This window comes from Carlito syrichta, unplaced genomic scaffold (genome assembly GCF_000164805.1).
Source record: "Carlito syrichta isolate Samal-C Ts95f unplaced genomic scaffold, Tarsius_syrichta-2.0.1 Scaffold313900, whole genome shotgun sequence".
NCBI lineage: Eukaryota > Metazoa > Chordata > Mammalia > Primates > Tarsiidae > Carlito > Carlito syrichta.
Genome location: NW_007257996.1, coordinates 677,375 through 677,788, shown reverse-complemented (window position 1 = coordinate 677,788; position 414 = coordinate 677,375).

Below are 414 nucleotides of genomic sequence, written 5' to 3'. Positions count from 1 at the left end.
CCCCACTCTCCAGGGAAACGAAGTCAGGCGCGGGGGCCAGGGCCGAGCTGGACCCGGCCCTGGACCGCCCTAAGTCGGTCCCGCCGTCTGCACCCACACGCACCTGCCGGGCTCACCTCCCGGGCTGGGGCTCAGGATCCAGCCACAGGGGAAAGCCCGCTTCTTCTGGGCCCAGCCCCCGGCGGGACCGCGCTGGCTCTCCGAGACGGAGGGCGGCTCTCCGGGGAAGGAGCCGCCGGGGAGCGGCGGGAGAGGGAGGGAGCAGGCCGGCGGCAGAGGGTTACGTCCAGGCTGCGGGGTCTCGCTAGCCCCTACTTATTGATTTATTTCCCCACGGCTCCTGGGAGGGGTTGTCCGCAGGGGCTGGGAGGAAGAGGAGGGAGGCGGAGGGAGAGGGAGGGAGGAGAGGAGGGG